Here is a 20,640-nt window from a genome sequence, read left to right on the forward strand (position 1 = left end):
AAGTCAGACTTCCTGGTTAAAATCTGAGCAGAGCTGCTTACAAGTGGTAGGACTTCCACGTCTCTCACCCTACTCCCATGCCTCAGTTTCCTCATTTGTTAAGAGAGACCAAGGATCCCATTTTATAGATTAGCAGAGAGGATTAGATAAGATCATGCAGGTATAGTGTTTAGAGAGGATCTGGCATAGAAAGCAGGAAAAATTGGAAGCAGCCTAAGTGTCCAACAATAGGGGACTTAAGTACATTATGATAATATTAATAATTGAAAAAAAAATTACAATAAAAATTCTTACTAAAATAGCGCTTACTAGTAACAAATATTTTCACATATACACTTTTGTCTATTTCTTTCTTTTCTTTATGATCAATTCCTTGAAATGGAATTGCTTTATCAAAGGGTAGACAACATTGTAAAGTCTCTTGATGGATATTGCCAAAAGACTGTCCCCAATCACAGCCCACAAATTGGGAGTAAGAGTGGCTTTTATCTTGTATATCTTGTATATAATCAGCACTGATTATAATACTTAAAGATTTTCCTGAGAGACCAAAAAAGTCTGTTTAATATTCATTTCATTAATTTCTTATTTGCCAATTCGATTTTTCTTATTTGTTGTCTGTATTTTTCATTTTTGTCCATGTCTTTTGCCTATTTTTCTGTTGTATATTACCATTTCTTTCTTATTGACTTGTAAATGCTCTTTCCATATGAAGGATAGAAAGCATTGCTTGCCATCCACATATTGCAGCTCTTCTTTTTCCTTGATGGACTAAAATTTATAATTTTTATGAGGGCAAACCCTCCTCATCCTCCTCTCCTGTTTCCATCTTCTTAAGGGTCACCTCATCATCCTGCCAGGAAGCCCTCTGTAGGAGGCTTTTTTGGGCCCCTAAAGTAGCAGGGCCTGATTGCCCACTCTGAGGAAGCCTTTGGGACAGGTCTGCCACTAAGATTGTTCCAGGGGTCTGACCTCTGACTGGGACCCCCAACTAAGTTACAAGGGGGCTTCCTCAAATAAGGGTGCTAGAACCTAAGGCTCTGAAATTTGTGCAGGGCATTAAAGAGGTAAAGACTGTACCTGGCCTTCTCCCATCACTATGACCTGAATAAGGTATCATCATCTCAGCTAGTAGTCTTGCTTTTTAAAAAAAGCAGAGATTCTGTAAAACACAAAGATTTCAAAAGAGCACAAAAATGAGAATGTTTAATGCTGGTGAGGATAGTTTAAAGGGCATGTTCTTTCTGGATGCTGGTGGGATCCTGAACCGGATACCTACAGCACAATTTGGCAATGTGTGTCCCAGGCCATGGGGAGGCAGCAGAGGGCAGTCAGTGGAGAGGTTGCCTGGGAATCTAAGCTGGCTTTGACCCATTAGTATGTCACTTGGAGCAAGTGAAGTTACTTATCTAAGACTCAGTTTTTTTCTCTGCAAAACGGGGATGGATAATCATAGCTCCCGTTGTTAAAATTACACGGCTTAGCACCATGCTTCCTGATGCATAGAATGCTTGAAACATGGGAGCTGTTGCTATTATTAAATCTTAAAGATGTACATTCCCTGTGACCCAGCAGTTCTATTTGTGGTAATCTATTGAAAGGAAATAATTAGAGATTACACAAATATTTAGCTGCTTGGATTTTTAGGGGGAGGGGGGAATTATTTATAATAGCAAAATAGTTATTATAAGGTTAGATGTTCAGTAAGAAAGAGGTTAAACAAATTAGATTTCATTGATAGGATGGCTTCTTATGCAGCCATTAAAAACAATCTTCTTAGGCTGGCTGGTTGGCTCAGTTGATTAGAGCATGCTGTTGGTAACACCAAGGTCAAGAGCTTGGATCCTGTTCCCAGCTAGCCACCAAAAAAATAAAATAAAACAAACTTCTCGAAGAATATTTAAGGACATGAAAAGATACTGATGATATTTATAATTTTGTTTTTTTAAGATACGACATTCTTTTTTTGTGTGTGGCTGGCCACAGGGATCAAACCCTGGACCTTGGTGTTATGAGCACCACACTCTAACCAACTAAGCTAGCCGGTGGCCACAACATTCTTTATAAATGTGTTTCTGATTATGTTAAAGGAGAGAAGGTAGGTAAATGTAAAGAAAAAATAACTCGTCATGCTGTTTCCACAGACCTTAATTAAATGCCTACTATGTACTAGACACTGTGCTGGGGTAGGAGATAAGCACCAAACATTTAAAAGTATCTCTGAAGGGTTGGAATTACCACTCATTCAACCATCCATTCAACAAATGTTTATAGAGCATCTACATGCCAATAATGCCAGGGCACTGGGAACGCAGCACTAAACAAAGACAAAAATCCATGCTCTCATGGAGCTGACATTCCAGCAGAGGAGACAGCTAGCAAACAATAACTACAATTAGCATCAAAAAATAAGAAAAAACAAAGTAAAAGGTTTGATAGCATGTGAAGAGGGTGGGTAGTAATGGTCTCACTGAGAAGGTGATATTTGAGGGGCAGGCCCATGGCTCACTCGGGAGAGCGTGGTGCTGACAACACCAAGTCAAGGGTTAAGATCCCCTTACCGGTCATCTTTTAAAAGAAAAAAAAAAAAAAAGTAGGTGACATTTGAGTAAAACCCTGAAGGAGGGGAGGGAGTGAGGGAGCTGTGAGGACACATGGGGGAAGAGAATGTTCAAGACAGAAGGAAAAGCCAATGATGCAAAGACCCTGAGGTGAGAGAGCACCTGATATTTTTCAGGAAAAGCCAAAAGGCTGGAGCCCAGTGAGTAAGATCGTGCCCGAGTTTAGTTTATGGTGTTTTTTGTTTGTTTTTTGTATTTTACAATTTTTTACTACTTAAAAAAAAAACTTATAAAAAAGATTAAGCTCAAGTATTGTCAAGTTTCCAGGCTTAGTCTGACCTTCGTTCGAAACTCATTACCTACTTCCTGTGATTCTAAGCCGCTAGTTCTCCCTCTGAGCCTTAGTCTCTTTATCTGTAAAATGGGTATTAATAATACAACAAGGTTGTGGTGAATATTCAGCGAGATAATGTAAGTAAAGCACTTAGCCGGCTGCCCGGCACGTAGTTCAAGTGCTTAAAAACTGTTCCTGGCCATTATTAACCCATTAGTGTCTTCCACCACTTAACTTTTTCGGACAAGGTGGGAATCTGTGTTATGAGAAAGCAGTCCTTTCCCTTTAAGAACCTGAGTGGGCCAGGAGCCAGGCTCCCCGCACCTTTTCCAAATTTTCCAATCCCCGCTTGGCATTTTCTGCCCAAAGGTCTCCGATTGGATAATCTGCACCAATCGGAGGCTGGAGCGGGAGCTACCAGGCGTTCAGCTCCACCCCTGCGCAGACCCTGCCCACTGTCCGGTCAGCCCCGTTGCTATGGGGACTGGTGGGCGGCGAGGGGGGAAAGCCCCGGATGTTTGTTGGGGATTCAACATGGCGGCGGCAGTGGCCGCGGTGGCGGCAGCGCAAGAGCGCTGAAGGCGGCACGAGGTCGCGGAGTTCCAGACCAAGCAGCTAGTCCACGAGCGACTGCGGCGCCGAACCGGTAGGATAGGCGGTCTGGCCCGGGCTTGGGGTGGGCTGGGCGCTGGCGGTGGGGGAGCGTTTTCCCGAGGAGGGGGCGGGGCCGCCGGGGTCAAAGTTCACTTGTGGAGGGAAGGGTCGTGTCGAAGGGGTCGGAGGTCAACGCTGAGCGGGGGGGGGGGGGGGGGGAGGTGAGGATATCGGAGGTCAAGCTAGCTAAGGGGGCGTGGCGGGGGGACTGCAAAGTTTTATATTTGAAGTGGGGGAGCGCTCGAGGGGATGGGGCGATTCTCAGAAAAGGAGAGGCCAAAGTTAATAGTTTGAGGGGAGGGCACGCCTACGAGGGATAGAGGTCACATCCTTGGGGGCGGCTGGTTGGAGGTTTAAGGCCACGACCAACGGGCCAGATTAATGAGTTTTGGGATGGGGGTAGCCTTTTAGAGGCTCAGAGGTGGGGCGTGGCTGGAGGGTCCGGAGGTCACAATCTGACACTGGTACAGATGTTCGGGAGGGTCAGTAGTTAAAACCCAGTTGGGACATATTGCTGGGAAGGAGGGGCAGGAACATCCAGGAGAGAGGTCGGGGTGCTTCCAGGTGGTGGGAGAATGGGAGCCCCCTCCTGCAAATAGTGGTAATAGCAGCAGACACTCACAGGTCACTGTGCTAGACCCTTTTCTCAACGTTTTGCGTAACTTTACACAACTCATTTAGTTCCCCCTACAACGTGTGGGGTCACCTAATGAATAAGTTGTGGGGCTGGTATTCCACCTGGGGAGTTCTGGCCTACTACCTCTCATATAATCATAATATTGGTTAATGTTTAATGAGGGTTCACACTATGCTTAGGGACCTGTGTGCCCGATGTCACTTCATCCCCACCACAATCTAGTAAAATGAGTGCTAGAGATAAACCCATTTTACAGACAGAAAAAGTGAGCCTTAGAAAGCTAAGAGCAGAGACAGATTGGGACTGGATGATTCCAGTGCTCCTGCTCTTAGTTGCCACATTGTCCATTGCGTGGAGGTCTGTTCCTGGAAGCAGGGGGCAGGGTGAGGCCAGGCCACTCCCTGGGCAGGAACGGAACTATCTGCTTGGTCTCCTTGGAAGGATGTGATCTGGGAGGGGAAATTCCCATGAGCTTATGGGAGTGGGTTGTTTGTGGGGGCCCAGAGTCTGAGTGAGTCTGATGGGCTTCTGGCTGGGGAGGGTGTCCGTGAGTGGTACCCTGGGCAAAGTTGGGTGTTCTCTGTGCTTACCAGCCCAACCTCTCACTGTGGTCTTCAGTTGCTCCCACCTCCTTTCCTACTGCACCCCACGCTCCCCAGCCTGTTCTTCTACCTCCCTGTAGGTCTGTGATCTTCCTGTTCCCTGCTCCTGGAATCCTTTCCCCACCCTGCCCCTCTCACTGACCCTGTCACTCGCTCTCAGGTCTACCAGGCCCACCGTAGCTCTCACTGCCCTCAGGCTCTCCTTATCTCACTGTTCTTTCTCTTCCCAGGCCTTCTCTCTGTCCTTACCTTATTTATTAGGGCCCTGTTTGTTGTCTGCCTCCCCTGCTAGAATGCGGGTTCCACAAGTCAGGGATTGCTCCATGGTGTTCCTTCCCTCAATCCCCATCTGAAGCACGGCCTGGCCTGCAAAGGGTGCTCTGTTTGGGAGCGGACTGTTGGGCACTGCGCTGGGTGCTGGGACTGCAGCAGGGGACAAGACCCACAGAGATTCTAACCTCACAGGGTTCTCAGTGTCTCCCGGTGGGAGCAGTGTGGGACAGCCCCCAGCCAGTGACACATGGCTATATCTCCACAAACTGTGGGTGATATAGCCTGCAAGGACATGTTCAGAGAGTGAAGAAGTCCCATTCTCTGAGCCAGGGCTGGGGCCTGTGTCCCTAGGAAAGTCCCCTGGGGAAGCTGTGAAGGGTAAGTAGAAGGGACGGGAAAGGGCGCACCAGGCAGAACGAGCCAGTGTGTGCAGGACATGAGTGGAGGTCAGGGGATGGGTGCAGGGTTGGGGCTTGGAGGCGCCAAGTGGCTTGTGTAGGGTCAGGGCAAGATCCTGAGGGGGTTCAGCCTGGGAGGGGCAGTGGGAGCAGGGGAGGGATGAGGAGCTGCCTGTAAATGTGGAGCTCTGTGAATGGTACTGGGGGGTGGTTCAGAGAGCAGGTGCTGGCGCAAGGATGCCCGCTTCATACCCCAGCTCCCCCAGTTCACACTCACAGGCTGTGGGAGTGTCTCAGTTTCCTCCTCTGCAAAATGGGCATAGTGATAATGGCTGCCTCCTAGAATTGCTATGAGGATGCGGAATGTAGAGTGCTTGGCCCAAGGCCGGGCATACAGTAGGTGTTATGTAAACATTAGTCCTCTGCTGCTGTCTACCACCATTACCACCACCGCTACCGGAGAGGGCCTCAGAGATGGTGAAGAACCCTCTCTCCACCTGCTCCTGGCTTTCTCTGGCTGCCGCCCCACCCCCACTGGCTCTGGCAGGGTCAGGGAGCAGGCACACTGCCAGGCAGCCCTGTGAGGCCGGCCCAGCCTCCCAACCTGGCGGTGCCAGTTCTCTCAGCATCTTGGGGCTTGGCACAGATAAGGAGGGATGGGGCTTGGGCGTTGGAGACCCGTATTCAGGTCTCAGCCTTGTCACTCACTAGCAGTGGGACCTCGGACAAGTGATCTCTTATTTGCCAGTTTTGTTCCTTATAATACATTTCAAACTAAGCTTCCTTTATAACAAAACACAGAACTTGTTGATACAGTGAAAGGCTGAGGGTCTTCTCCCCACTCGCCCCTCTCCCTCCTTCCTAGTGGTAGCTACTCTATTGGATTTGATGGTCAGCATTCTTCTGCAGCTTTTCATACTTTTACTACCCTTGAACATGTTCACAAATAATAGAGCAGTAGTTCTCGACCCTGGCTACACATTGGAATCACCTGGAAAGATTTTAAAAATGACTTTGTCCGGGCCCACCATAGAGATGAAGATTTGGACTTATTTGATCTGGTATGGGGCTGGCCTCAGAACTTGGGTGGTTCTCATGGCCAGCCTGGGCTGACCACTGCCATTTTAAAGTTCATGTAAATGATGTCACTGTGAACATGTCCTCTGTAACTTGCTTTATTTTGCTGGTACAAGGATTGAACCCCAGATGTTAGTGTATGAGCACAGCCCTGACCAATTGAGCTAACTGGCCTTGCAACTCCCTTTTTTTGTTCAGCGTTAGAGTTTGGATATTTCTCTGTGTGGGTGTGTGTAGGTCTAGGACAGGTTGTTCATTTTCCCTCCCCTTGAGTATTTCTTTTTGTGATTGTGTCATACAGGAGTTATTCATTCGTCTTTTGATGACCATTTAGGTGGTTTCCAGCTGGGACTATAACTGTGCTGTGATGAACATTCTAGAACATGATTCCTTGTACACTGTGGCCAGAGGCTCTCTTGCACATATGCCTTGCAGTGGAAATGCTGGACCTTCCACCTTACCTGGATGTTGCCAAATTGCTCTTCTAAGTGATTGTCTCAGGGTCCTTCCCGACAGTGCTTGAGGGTTCCCTTTGCTCCACATCCTGCTATGTGATGGTTTGTGGTCCTCACTGAAACGATTTACTCAGCCTGAGATGATAGATTTTATGGTCCTCCCCACCCCCGCCCCACCAGACTAGTTGGGAACAGTCGGGGAGATGGTTCCCATGACTGGCTTAGCTGGACCTGATACCCACCGAGCCCCCACACTCAGAGGAGGAGGCATATGGGGGGAGTTTTGACCTTTACCCTCCAGAGCATCCAGGACAGTGATCACAGTTTTGATCCAACTCTCCTTGGGGGGCAGTTCCCAGGGCTGACAATTGGGAAAGGGAACTGGACTGACTTGAATCTTTTCAGGAAGGAGCCGAGGAGTAAGGAGGTGAAGGTTGCATAGGGATGAACAAAGCCTTGTTACACTCTTTGTGTATGTCTGGTGGTTGGTCCCAGTGATGACCAGCACAGCTCCAGCCTGTGGTACAATGAATTGTGGTACAATGAAGGAGACAGTCCTGCTGTACCTAGACAGTGACAGCCCAGGAGGTCAGGGCTGGGATGGGGAGGCCCAGGCAGAGGGGTCAGGGCTGGGATGGGGAGGCACAGGCAGAGGGGTTGGGGCTGGGATGGGGAGGCCCAGGCAGAGGGGTCAGGGTGGGATGGGGAGGCACAGGCAGAGGGGTCAGGGCCGGGATGGGGAGGCACAGGCAGAGGGGTCAGGGCCGGGATGGGGAGGCACGGGGAGGCACAGGCAGAGGGGTCAGGGATGGGACGGGGAGGCACAGGCAGAGGGGTCAGGGTGGGACGGGGAGGCCCAGGTAGAGGGGTCAGGGTGGGACGGAGAGGCGCAGGCAGAGGGGTCAGGGTGGGACGGGGAGGCGCAGGCAGAGGGGTCAGGGTGGGACGGGGAGGCGCAGGCAGAGGGGTCAGGGTGGGACGGGGAGGCGCAGGCAGAGGGGTCAGGGTGGGACGGGGAGGCGCAGGCAGAGGGGTCAGGGTGGGACGGGGAGGCGCAGGCAGAGGGGTCAGGGTGGGACGGGGAGGCGCAGGCAGAGGGGTCAGGGTGGGACCGGGAGGCGCAGGCAGAGGGGTCAGGGTGGGACGGGGAGGCCCAGGCAGAGGGGTCAGGGTGGGACGGAGAGGCGCAGGCAGAGGGGTCAGGGTGGGACGGGGAGGCGCAGGCAGAGGGGTCAGGGTGGGACGGGGAGGCCCAGGCAGAGGGGTCAGGGTGGGACAGGGAGGCGCAGGCAGAGGGGTCAGGGTGGGACGGGGAGGCGCAGGCAGAGGGGTCAGGGTGGGACGGGGAGGCGCAGGCAGAGGGGTCAGGGTGGGACGGGGAGGCGCAGGCAGAGGGGTCAGGGTGGGACGGGGAGGCGCAGGCAGAGGGGTCAGGGTGGGACGGGGAGGCGCAGGCAGAGGGGTCAGGGTGGGACCGGGAGGCGCAGGCAGAGGGGTCAGGGTGGGACGGGGAGGCCCAGGCAGAGGGGTCAGGGCTGGGACGGGGAGGCCCAGGCAGAGGGGTCAGGGTGGGACGGGGAGGCGCAGGCAGAGGGGTCAGGGTGGGACGGGGAGGCCCAGGCAGAGGGGTCAGGGTGGGACGGGGAGGCCCAGGCAGAGGGGTCAGGGCTGGGACGGGGAGGCCCAGGCAGAGGGGTCAGGGTGGGACGGGGAGGCGCAGGCAGAGGGGTCAGGGTGGGACGGGGAGGCCCAGGCAGAGGGGTCAGGGTGGGATGGGGAGGCACAGGCAGAGGGGTCAGGGTGGGATGGGGAGGCACAGGGACTATAGGAATCCAGAGGAAGCACCTGACCAAGCCTGGGGAATCATTGAGGGCTTTCTGGAGAAAGGGACATCTGATTGATGAAAAAGAGTGAGCCAGGCTTAGAAAGGAGGTAGAAAGAATACAACAGGTAGTGGGTACATAAAGTGCCAATGCCCGAGGTTCAGGTGAGCTTGGAATGCTCAAGGACCGTCAGAGAGGTCAGTGTGCTGAGTATGGGATGACGTCAGGGAGATGGGCAGGATGTGGCAGATAGAGCAAGGCTGACAGACTGAGGTAAGGAGTCTGTATTTCATTCTGTGTGTAACGGGAAGTTGTTGGAGGGCTTTAGCAACATCTGGTTTCCCTTTTATAAAGATCACTCAGGCTGCTGTGTGAGGAACGGATTGTGGGGGGTGGAGACAGGGAGACTGTGGGGCGGCTGCTGTGATAGTCCAGGCAGGAGAAGAGGGTGGAAAGGGTGAAGTGACAGTGATAGGGGAGGGTCCTGTGTGCCAGCCAAGATTGTGAGTACTTTACCCATATTAACTCTTTCATTCTTCAGAACTACTTATGAAGTAGGCACCGTTATCATCCCCACTTTAGAGATGAGAAAACTGAGACTCAGAGAAGTGCATTACTTGCCTGAGGTCACACAGCAGGCAAGTGGCAGAGATAGGATTTGAACCCCAGGCCTTAAGGCTCCAGAGTCAATGCTCATTGTGGCTGAACTTCAGTGATGTGGAAGTGGCTTTGAGAAGGCAGGGCTGATTTCTGTCCAGTTGGTTCTTACCCAGGCTCCTTTTTAGACAGAAGCTCCTTGGGGATCTGTTTGACCTGGATAGCTTCTAGGTAGTGGATGTCTACCTCCCTCAGGGCCCCCCAGCACCTCCCTTCCCTTTCTTGTCCACTGCTTCACCCCTCCTTGCCCTGCTGGCTTGTGGTGAGCCAGACTTCCTGGCCAGACGCCTTTCAGGGGTGTCCCCAGCAGCTGTTTCTCCCATCACCCCAGCTGGGCCACCACAGATGCTGCTAGTAGGAAGCGGTCTCCTTCCAAATCACAGCCAGGGAAATGGGACCCCTCCCGCCCCAGCCACCCCTCCGGGGCTAGGGCTTATTGTCTGCCAGAAACCTTGGCCCACAGGAAGGTTGGGGGGGCCAAGGAGGGTCAGAAGGGGAACTCTCACAGGTCCCGGGGGAGGCAGCTATGATGGATGTGACAGAAGCCACTGCTCACTGCAGCTTGTCTCCTGGGGCTCTCTGGTCCTGCCCTGACCTTCCCCAGGGCACCTGCGAGGTGATCTGCTGCCGTCCCCAGGGGCAGTGGGAGCTTCCCTCCCTGGCTGCCCAGTCCACACACATACTTCAGCCTGCCTTCTAGCTGGGAGCCCCTGGGCCTCGTTCCTCACCTGTTAAATGCGGGTGTTAGTGGCTACCTCTTGGGCTGTGACAGGATAGAGGAGATCAAAAGTAAAGTGCTTATCCTGATGCCTGGCATCTGGTGAGTTCTTGGTAGATGCTGAACTTAGCAGTTTTAATGCATCTCCATGTGCCCTGTCCTCCTCTGGGCCCCCAGCTCCTGGTATTGCAGGCTCGGTGTGCCAGATACCGGCCTCTGTGCTTTATGGGCACTTTGCCTTGGCTCTGCCCAGAGACCCTGAGGAAAAGGTGTTATTAACCTCATTTTTCCTGCATTTTAATTTTAAGAAGGCACATTTTTGCTCCATGTGCATGTATTACTTATTCCCTTAAATAATAATTTAAAAACTGCACAGAGCACAAAAGGATATACGGTGACAAGGAAATCTCTTTCCCACCAGGCTGCCAGTCCCCATTCCCAGAGATAGCCATTGTTCCCAGTTTCTGTTCTCTCTATCTTGCGACATTTGTTCCTACAAGTGCTCTCCCCTCCCTTTTGTTTTCGGTAAATTGGAACAGACTTCCCATGTTTGTGTTCTGTCCTGCCCTTTGCATTTTCTTTTTTTTTCCTTGGTGGCTGGCCTGTATGGAGATCTGAACCCTTGACCTTGGTGTTGCCTTTTGCATTTTTCACTCTGAAGTTCTGTAGAAGGACGTACAATACTTCCTTGAACGTCCTGCAAATGTCCCATAGCATGCGTGTGCCCCCACTGACTCTCTCTGTGCTGATGGCCATTCAGGCTGTTTCAGTCTTTCCCTCCTGTGAACAGGGCTGCACCTGCATGTAGTGTAGCTGTGGACACATCACTAGAAGTGAACTCGTGGGCCTAACATGTGCACCCCGTTAGCTCTGCCAGTACTGATCCATCCTGCCAGAGTGGTTGTGCCTGTTTATACTCACACCCCCAGTGCTGATGGCACTAGCGTTTCCTCACACCCTACTGGTGTGGATGGGGTATTATCTGACATTTTGACCTTTGCCAGATAGATAGGTGACAAATGGTCCTCATTGTGGCTCTGATTTTAATTTGAGTAAAGTGGTGCATCTTTGTGTTGTTGAAAGCCATCTGGCTTCCTTTTCTGGGAGCTGTCTATTCCTGATAATTTTACTTTCCCTGAGAAGGGGAGACAGGCACAGGCCAGCAACACTACAGCAAGTAAGTGGAAGATCTGAGACTCGAACCCAGGCCTTCCTGGCTCCATTCTGGAGCTCTTAACTTGTCTGACGTAGTGGAGGTTGAAGGCATGGACTCTGGAGCTAGCCTTGCCACATACTAACTGTGTGACCCCAAAGAAGTCACTTCATTTGTCTGTGTCCTGGTGTCCTCATCTGTAAAATGGGGATGATAATGGTGCATCCTGTGGGGTTGTTTTGAGGATATAAATGCGTATTCAGCAGGCAAAATAAGTAGTAAGTGCTCAAAGACTATTGGCTGCTAGTTTTAGTACTCAGTATTACTCTATATTATTCATATTAACAGGCACTGTTCTGAGTGCTTTCTGTGAACTAACTTATTGCACCCTCCCATCAACCCCAAGACCTAGGTGTTATTATTATCTCCCTTTTATAGGGGAGGAAATTGAGAAGCTGGGAGACTTGCCCAGGGTCACAGAGCAGGCAGGGCTGGGACTGGACCTCAGGAGGTGTGGTGCCTAACCACTACAGCCCACTACCTCTGCCACCTCCATAATTAAGCCCCAGAATTAGAAAGTTCTCCCTCCCTCCCCACCTACGCTACTCCCTGCTGTTGTATCTTCATTCTAGGCAAGCTGCAGCAGAACTTTTGGGGTGATAGCTTGACAGTGGGGGCATTGGGCAAGGTCCTCACATAGAGAACCTCCTTCCAGGGCCCTCCCTGCTCCCACCTCTGGCACTCTGGCCTGGCCCTGGAAACTCCTGATGAAGCGGCATTGTGTGGTGGTTTCGAACTTGCTGCCCCAGTCCTGTTTCGCCACTGCCACTTGGAAAGCAGACTGCCATCCTGGCCCGGGAGATGCCAGGGCTGCCTCCTCTTCTTCCTCCTCTCCCCTCCCACCCCCTACAGTCAGTGGTCAGCACTATCCGTGGGGAGAAAGTAGGTCACTGCAGGCTGCTAGCTCCTCTGCAGCCTCGTTTCCCAGGTGAGGACCCCTGCAGGTTCTTCTCTGCTGCCCACAGGGGCCTCCATAGCCCTCTTGTCCCTTCCCCCCAAATCTTCCACATTATTTGCCCCCCTCATCTCCCCTCTCAATTGCGACTTCAGTAGTGACCACTCTTTGTGATCTTGGTAGTCATTGTGTCCTTGCTTTTCCTGATAATTTTTACCAGGTTCATCCCTGAATTTCAGAATGTCACCTTGCCTGCTTTTGAACTTTATGTAAGTGGAATCTTCCAGTATGTTGTTGCCTGTGTCTAGCTTCTTTCATCCCTAGGTCTGTGAGGTCCATCCACGTGGCTGTGTGTATTTGTAGTTCCTTCATCTGTGTTGCTGTATAGTATTCTGTTTCTCTGTCTCCCCATGCTGGTGCAAGTGTTCTCTTTGTAGGCACCCCTGGGGTACATGTGCATGTGTTTCTCCAGGGAATACACCCAGGAGCACGGTGCTCAGGCCAGATGGTAGGGTGTCTTCACCTTCAGTCGATGCTGTTGTGCTGCTTCCCAAACAGTTGTGCCTGTGTACGCTCCCAGCAATGGGGGGGCGGGGGGGTGAGAATTTTTTCCACTTCCTCACCGACACGTGGTGCTGTCAGCCTTTTTAGTTGACTTTGGAACATATTTATTCTTTTTCTCCTGAAAAATTAACACTGCTGGTTATCACTGGGTGGGTCCCTCCTGTTATTTTCTCCTCCCCATGTTCCTGTGCATTCCAGCCCTTGCCCATTCTGTGAACAGGAGTCAAATGCTTATTCCTTGATAAACCTTGTGCTGGGCCTGGGGACCCAGGGGTGGACACTAAAATCAGGTAGTCCTCGCTGAGCTCATTCCATTAGGGAATACAGACCTTGACCAAAGAGCAACACAGGGACAGGTAAGATAAACCAGACTGGTGACACCCAAGCCCATTTCCCCAAGTGACCCCTACTCAGTAACGGGCATCGTCATCCGTCCTCTTGATTGAGCCCCAAATCTGGCCTCGTCCTGACTCTTCTCTTCCTCTTCTCCATGTCCAAAATGTTGGGAAAACCTGTCGCTCTACCATCAGGGTGTGACCTGGTGCCTCACACTCTTCTTCCTCATCACCCCATAGTTCAAGCTACCGTCATCTCCCTCCTGGACCATTGCGGCAGCCTCCTCACTCCCTCCTTCCCAACGGCCCCACAGACTGTCACCACGCAGCCAGAGGGAGCCGCAAACACCTGGTCAGGTGTTGTTCTGCCCTGCTGGGGACCTCCCCTGACTCCACCTCTCCCAGAGGAAAAGCCCACAAGGCCCCAGGAGAGCCAGGCCCAGCTTTCCTGCCTGTCCTCGCCTCCAGTCACCCTCCCTCGCTCCTCTGCTGCAGCACCAGTCCTGGAACTTTCCAGGCTGGGTCCTGCCTCAGGGCCTTTGTGCTTGCTGCTCCCTCTGCTTGCAGCACTCTCTGTCCTTCCATTTAGGCAAATCTCTGCTGAGTGTCACCTTCCTTGGGGACACCTTCCCTGACCATCAAGCCTGGAGTAGCAGCCCCCATCACCCTCCGTCTCTCTGGCCACCTTCCCCTGCTTGGTTTTCTTTGTGGCATTCATTGTAGTTACATTACATTATGATTTGTGGGTCTGCCGGTTTATTGCCCCCTTCCTCCCCATAACTTAGCTCTACAGCAGTGGGGGTTGAGATGGAATGATGGGGCCTTGCTGTGAGTGTGTCCCTTGCTATATTCTCAGGGCTTGGTGTGTAGTAGTCTCTCAATAAATGCTGGTTGGCTGAGCTGTAAGAAACTGAGTGTCACTGCCAGTGCCTAATGGGGGAATCTGCCTTGGCTGGAGAATGCAGGGCAGGCTTTCCTGAGGAGGGAATGCCACTTGAAGGGTGAACTGGCATTAGCTAAGGGAGGAGGGAGGCTGAGGCAGCTGCCTGTGCAGAGTTCTCCGGGCAAGAAAGTGCAAGCGGCCTTTGAGAAATTGAAAGAAGACTAATGATCAGTTTTCAAGTTGGTCTGGATTTGAACCTTGGCAGCCACTCATGCCTCAGTGTCTTCCTTTCTAGAATGGGGCTCCTTCAGGCATTCTGGGGCATTCCTGATGTTCTGCTCCTAACATAGTTACCCTGGTGCCTGGCATGTGATTGTTTGATTTTTTTTTTTCCAACAAATACTCTGGAGTGCTGACCTGTTGTGGCCTCTAGGTATCCAGTGTTGGATAAACAGACCCAGTTGATACTCACTTGGAGCCTATCTCCTCAGCCATCTGGAGTACCCCTGCTTGGAGGCAGGAGAAGACCTGACATGACCTTGGGCCTGGGGAGTTCTTATTCTGGATACAGGACCCCCTCCAGGCTGATGAATAGGGAAAACTAATTGAGGGTTTGCATGTGTGGCCCTATGCCCCACACAGCACTCCCACACTGCTGCCCAGTCCTCCCTGGAATCCCAGGAGGTGGCCACGCCCATTTGACCCATTTTACAGATTAGGAGGGTGAGTGTGGCACCAGTGGTGAGCCCTTGGCCCATCCTGCCAGGTAGTGTTGAGCAGATCTGGTGGCACCTCCTTGAGGTATGGACTTGCTTTTCCCTGGTGGCCAGTCAGGTGAAGCAGCTTTTCACATGTTCTTCAAAAGTCCTGTGAAGGGCCTGTTTTTCCACTGGGCTCTCTGCCTTTTTATTTTTTATTTATTTGAGTTAAATCCTAGATTCTGGAGGAGAACCCTGTGCTTCTCAGGTGTTAGTTACACTTATCTACCTCCAGTTGGTGGCTTGTCTTCACTTTTTTTATTGCGTTGTTTGATGAACAGAAGTGCTTAATTTTAATGTAGTTAGATTTGTCACTCATTTCCTGTGTAGTTTTATAGTTCCATCTTTCACATTCAGTCTTTATTGTTTTCATGTGTGTGCCTGTATGGTGTGAGGTGGGCATCCAGTTTCACATTTTCCATATGGATCCCCAATTATCCAGGCACTATTTATAAACACAGCCTGACTTTCCCCCTTGCTGCCCTTATCATAACTCATGTCTTTATACAAGCCGGTCTGTTTCTCGGTGCTCTCTTCTTTTCTCTCTGTTTGTTCCTGCATAGTACCACATGGTCCTAATTTCTTTAGTTTATGTCTTGATTGCAGGGAGAGCAAGCTTTCCCACCTGTTCTTCATGAATGTCTTGGCCATTCTTGGCTTTTTGCAATCCCATTTAAATATTAGACAAGCATCTTGTCAGTGTATGTACACACGCACTTGCGTATGTACACACATTCTCTCTCACACACACACAACACTGTCTCCCAGTCCATGAACGTGGTATATCTCTTTATGTATTTATGTCTTTGCCATGTCTCTGCGAAAGTGTCGTACTTTTCCTGCAGAGGCCTTGCCCACCTCTTGTTGGATTTTTTCCCAGGGTACATTGTGATGTGGCAGGGGGCTGTGTCCTCCACTCCCACACGTCTCACTTCCTAGGTTTGGCCTTGCAGGGTGAGGACATCATAGCAGTGGCAGGAGTCCACCTCCCCCATTCCCTGCTTCTTCCCTGGCACCGCCCCTGGGCCCTGGCAGAGGGCGGGCAGGTCGCCCATAGAGAGGCTGTAATTTTCCTGAACAATTTCAAGGGCTAATTAAAGGTTTTCCTTGACTAATCAGCTTACAGTTTAATTATCAGGGAACAGGCTCAGAGATGCAGGAAGCAGCTCTGCTGGGGTCTCCGCACAGTATGGCACAAAGGAGCCAGGGCCTGGCTCTCCCCCAAGAGGTTGGTGGGATCTGGGGATACCCCAGCACCCTCCAGTGAGTCAGCAGGGTTTCCTATGAGAGACAGAGGTGGAGGGCAGCAGGTGTGATTGAGGTTAGAGCAGGTCCCCTGCTTCAGATCATCCTGTGGCTCCCATTGCAGGGGAGGGGGCCAGTACCTAGCCCCTGTGGTGGCTTTGGCAAGGCCCTGCCCCCTCTTCCGCTGGCCCGCAGCACTTCAGCCTCACTGGCCTTTGTTTAGTGCTCTCGCTTCACTTATCTGTGGGTCTTGGCTTAAAGATCAGCACCTCTGGGAGCCTTCTCAGGCGTTCTCCTGCCCAAGCTGGTGAGAAGCTCTGCAGCCCTGTGCTGGCTCTCAGGGTCCCAGCTACTCATTGCCTCATGTACCGAGGGGGACGCTGGCGCTGGGCTCTGTGCTGGGGGACCCAAGAGGACAAGGGGTTTGGGACTGGAGCTCTGAGGAGAGGACTGGGAGCAGGTGTTCAGACAGGGAGGGCTGAGTGATGGCTGAGGCCTTCCGGGGTTAGGCAGTTGTCTGGACCCCGGATAGGCTCCTGGGAATTTGCCAAGGGGGAGGGGACCTGGAGATGGCTGTGCCAGGCCTGGCTTCATTCCTTGCATTCCTCAGCAGGCCCCAGACTCCTGGTGGCTCGAGCTGGGGGAGGGTGGGCCAGCAGGAGAGGGGTCTTCTGGGCACTGCCTGCTCCTCCCTGCACCTCTCCTCCCTTTCCCTCCCCTACCTTATCAGTCTGTCTCACTTTACGCCCTCCCCAAGGTCTCAGGTCTGCATCTGTGGTTCCAACATCCTCCCATCCCATCCTCAGAGTTGGCTGCACATTAGCATCACCTGGGGTGGGGTTAGGGGGTCAAAACAAGGGACCCAAGTCCAGACCATTTGAATCTGAATTTCTGACTGTAGGGCCTGGGCCGCTGTCTCTCCCTCTCTCTCCTTTTCTTATTCTTTCTTCCTATGTTTTTGCCTCTTATTTCCACCCCCAACCCCTGCATTTCTGCTTCCCAAGCTTCTGTTCTGAGGCAGGATCTGGCTGAAGTCACAGAGGGGAGATGGTTTCTGCAGGCCCAGGACATCCTTCTGATGGGAAGGATGCTGATGTCACCTCAGTGGCCTCCCTTGCTGCTCCTGGCACCTGGGGTCTGGGGGAGCAGGGGGTCAGGGCACAGCATCTGACTGATGGGAGTGACTCTGCAACCTTGCATGGAGGACTATCCAGGCGTGCAGACCCCGACATGTCCTGTAACACCAGACCCCTCTGTGGACCCAAAATCTGGTGGTGTCACCTACTCCGGTTAACATTTCAGGCTCCTGTGGGGTAGGACTGCCTGCTGGTCAGTAGTTTAATACCAGTAAAGGTTTGTGCTAAAGATGTGAAGATTGCATTGCAAGAAGCTTTATTATTTTATGGGAATGAGGGGGAATGATAGCCAGAGTTCCCATGTGTCCCCACTTGCTGAGGGCTCCCTCACCTCCTCTCCAGGAAGGGGTCAGGAGTCCAGCTCCCCTGGGCCTCTCCTGGCTCCAGCGCAGCTTCCTCTTTGACCTCAGTCAAGGCCCTGAGCCTCAGCTGTCTGTGAGCTCCTGCATCTGGAGCGGAAGGGTAATGGTTCCTGCTGCCTGCCAGGGCTGCTGGAGGATGAAGTGCGTGAGTCAGCATGTGTGTGCTCAGAGCAGGGCTGCTGTCATTATACCATTACAATTACTCTTACTGCTGTTAGCAGCACAGTTATTAGAGAGGCAGGAGATAGGTGCCTGCATTAGTAGTTAGGGTTCATGGGGTGAGTGATACAGAATTCTTTGCTATTGTGATGTGATTAGGTCACATTTCCTTTTGTAAAACATTGAACACCTTTGTATTGTGGAAATGTTCACACATACTCAAAAGAATGGTCTCATGCCTTCCCTGGGTCCCTGTTACCAGCTTCAGCAGGTACCAGTCATGACCAGGCTTTGTCATCTGTACCCCCACGCCCCATCTCCCTGATTACTTCAAAACAAATCCCAAACATCATAGACTTTAGCCAGAAATATTTCAGATTTTTCTATAAACAAGAATTCCTTAATATCAGCACATTTCACAGATTGTCTTATAATCCGTTTTTCAGTTTGTTTGATATGGGTCCAGATAAGGTCTACACTTTGTGTTTGGTTCACAGGCCCCTTATGTCTTCTCTCATCTGTAGATTGCCCCATCCGCTCTTTTGCCTGCTTGCTTTTTTGGTTGTGTGTCTATGGAAGACCTGAGCTGTGTGTTCTGGAGAGTGTCCCACAGTCTGGATCCAGCTCATATATCCTTGTGGTGTCATTTCATATGTTCCTCTGTGTTCTGTGCTTTCGGTAGGTTGGGACTTAGGTCTAGAGGCTCCATCTGATTTCAAGTCCAGTTTCTTGTGGCAGAAACACTTTCATAGGTGGTGCTATGTATGAGCACTACGGTGTACTTAATGTTCGCGTGACTGTCAAGTTTACTTGTAGAATAAAATTAAGTAAAAAAAAAAAAAAGTAAGTAGGGCCGGCCTATGGCTCATTCGGGAGAGTGCGGTGCTGATAACACCAAGGCCACAGGTTCGGATTCCATATAGGGATGTCCGATTAGCTCACTGGGTGAGAGTGGTGCTGACAACACCAAGTCAAGGGTTAAGATCCCCTTACCGGTCATCTTTTTAAAAAAAAAAAAAAAAAGTGGATTGAAAATAATTCTTCAGTCACTCCCAGTATGGCTGGTACCCAGATCCCGCAGAAGTAGGGTGGGAGGGAGCTGAAGGGCTGAGGCTTGGAGTCTCCCTGGGGCCTGGGAGCAAGGGGCTAGTTTGTACCGTCCCAGCTTCAGGTAAACCGTTGTCATTAACTTGGAGCTTTGGGCTCTTGCTTTACTAGGACCAAAGACCCCCAACTAAGAGCCGCCCCCTCCCCTATCCCCCACTGCTCCCTTCAGTGTGACCTGGTGGTTAAGTTTTTGGGGCAGAGTAGACCCCTGGCCAGCTCCGCCCTTGGCCAGCTGTGCCACCCTGGGTAACTTTCCAGCTCTTTGCCTGCCTCTTCCTCTGTAGCATAATGGTGACCACCCACACTTTGGAGGACTGCAGTGAGGACTCTAGTGCTCCAGAAGCTGCTGTTACTCTTCTGTGCTTTAGTATAGATCCCTCCGACCTCAACTTTTCCACTCCCCCCTCAGCCAGGCAGGCTCCAGTCCTAGGGCCTTTGCACTGGCCATTCCCTCCATGCTGTATGCTCTTCCCCCTATCCCTAAGTGGTTGTCTCGCTTCCATCCAGTATTTGCTCAAATGCCACCCCCTCAGAGACCTCCCTAATGGTGCCCTCTGGAAAGAGCATGCTGTCACTCTGTCCACTCTCCCACTTATTTACTTGTGTATTGTCTCACGTCCCCCACTAGAATGTCAGCTCCAGGAGAACAGGGACCCTGTCTTATTCACTGCTATGTTCCCAGTGCCCAAAACAGTGCCTGGTATGCACTAAGTGCATAACAAATTGTTGAGTGCATGAATGTGTGAAAGAATGAACATGGTTAAGTGAGTGGACTTTGGCCAGGATCAGACCTTCCATGGAATCCTGGCTCTGATACATGCCATGTGACTTTGGGCTGGCACCTCCCCTCTCTGTTCTTCACTTTCCTCCTCTGCAAAGTGGGGTGTTAACAGCACATTGCTTGCTTTCTTGTTTTGCACTAGCATAGTGCTCACACATAACGCTTTGTAGCTGGCCTCACTGCTGCCTTGTGTCTCCAGCAAAGGCCATAGATGAGCCAGCCAGGGGCTGTCCCTGCAATGAGGACACTTTAACCAATCTTAATTCATTCTCGCACTCTTTGTGACTGGCTGTGTTGCCCCAGTGCAGGGATGCCTTGGATGGGTGTCTTTCCATGGCTAGAAGGGCTTCCTGGGGAATGTGATTCAGGTAGGACTCGAGAGTGCCCAGCATGTGGAGAGACCTGGGTGTTGTGGCCTTAGTCTGAGGGTGTAAGGCCTGGCTGCTTCAAGGCCTTTATCTTCCTTGCAGGGGATAAGCCAAGAGCTATGAGGAGCAAAGGAGGACTGCTCCTGTGATGATGGTAGCAGTTACAGCCTTGGGGGGAGAGAGAGAGTGTGTGTGCATGTGAGTGTGTGTGCTCATATAAAGACAGAGACAAACAGCAGAGATGGAGAGAGAGAGAGAGAGAGAGAGAGAGAGAGAGAGACTGAGACTGTTTGCAGGCATATGCAAACACAGAGAAAGCTTCCAGTTGTCAGGCTCGCTCTCCCTGGTTTTTCCTGCGTGGTAGTGTAAAATCTGACATACATACAGAAAACTGCAAACCTCCATGAACTGAATCTCCATGTTCAGTTTAATGGATAATTATAAAGCAAACTCCCATGTGACTACCTCCAGATCAAGAAGACACATGTTGCCAGCCCTCTGAAAGTCCCCTCCTCCACGTGCTTATCCCAGTACTATCAGATAAATTCACCCTCCTTCTTCCTTTCCATTGTTTCTTCATTTTTGGTAAATTATGAAAGATTTCGGATGCCCCAAGAGAATAGAAAATCACCTGCTGAACTCCCT

General features: G+C 51.3%; 1 protein-coding gene across 1 annotated transcript in view; it reads left to right on the plus strand.

Annotated features, from left to right (window-relative positions):
• Positions 1–3,362: 3,362 nt before the first annotated feature.
• The window catches only part of PAK4 (p21 (RAC1) activated kinase 4), a 46,010-nt gene continuing 28,732 nt past the window's right edge, over positions 3,363–20,640 (plus strand). The window contains exon 1 of the mRNA XM_063110123.1: positions 3,363–3,541. The gene's annotated coding sequence lies outside the window, so the exon portion shown is untranslated. The remainder of the gene's footprint in view (positions 3,542–20,640) is intronic.

Source organism: Cynocephalus volans, chromosome 10 (assembly GCF_027409185.1).
Source record: "Cynocephalus volans isolate mCynVol1 chromosome 10, mCynVol1.pri, whole genome shotgun sequence".
NCBI lineage: Eukaryota > Metazoa > Chordata > Mammalia > Dermoptera > Cynocephalidae > Cynocephalus > Cynocephalus volans.